This window comes from Penaeus monodon, chromosome 24 (assembly GCF_015228065.2).
Source record: "Penaeus monodon isolate SGIC_2016 chromosome 24, NSTDA_Pmon_1, whole genome shotgun sequence".
NCBI lineage: Eukaryota > Metazoa > Arthropoda > Malacostraca > Decapoda > Penaeidae > Penaeus > Penaeus monodon.
This window is the reverse complement of record NC_051409.1, coordinates 33,837,369-33,837,768: the sequence shown is the minus strand read 5'-3', so window position 1 is coordinate 33,837,768 and position 400 is coordinate 33,837,369.

Below are 400 nucleotides of genomic sequence, written 5' to 3'. Positions count from 1 at the left end.
ATTAACCTGCATTTTTTTCGAGAAATATTCCGTAGTACAGAAGTCCAGCGAACAATTTCTCCCTGAAAAAAAATTGATCGCTTTACATGACTGCTACAGTGAAATTCTTTAAAAGTTTTCAGGGCAGTGATTACCTCTTTGCTGAATAATGATGCTCCAATAGTGACATCAATGCGACACATCAAAATTAGGCCAACAGATACGACTGCAATTGGAATGAATTGTTAACTTGTATGTTTCACTAGCCGGTGTGGTCGTGTATGTGATTTCTGGATGCGTTTGTTATTCATAGGTAAGGGTACGTGGCTGTGGCTGGCTGTGTTTGTGATTGTGTTTAAATGATGGCGTGTTTGGGGAAAGGGGGTTATGTGTGTATGTATTCCTCACTCCCCCTTTTTTA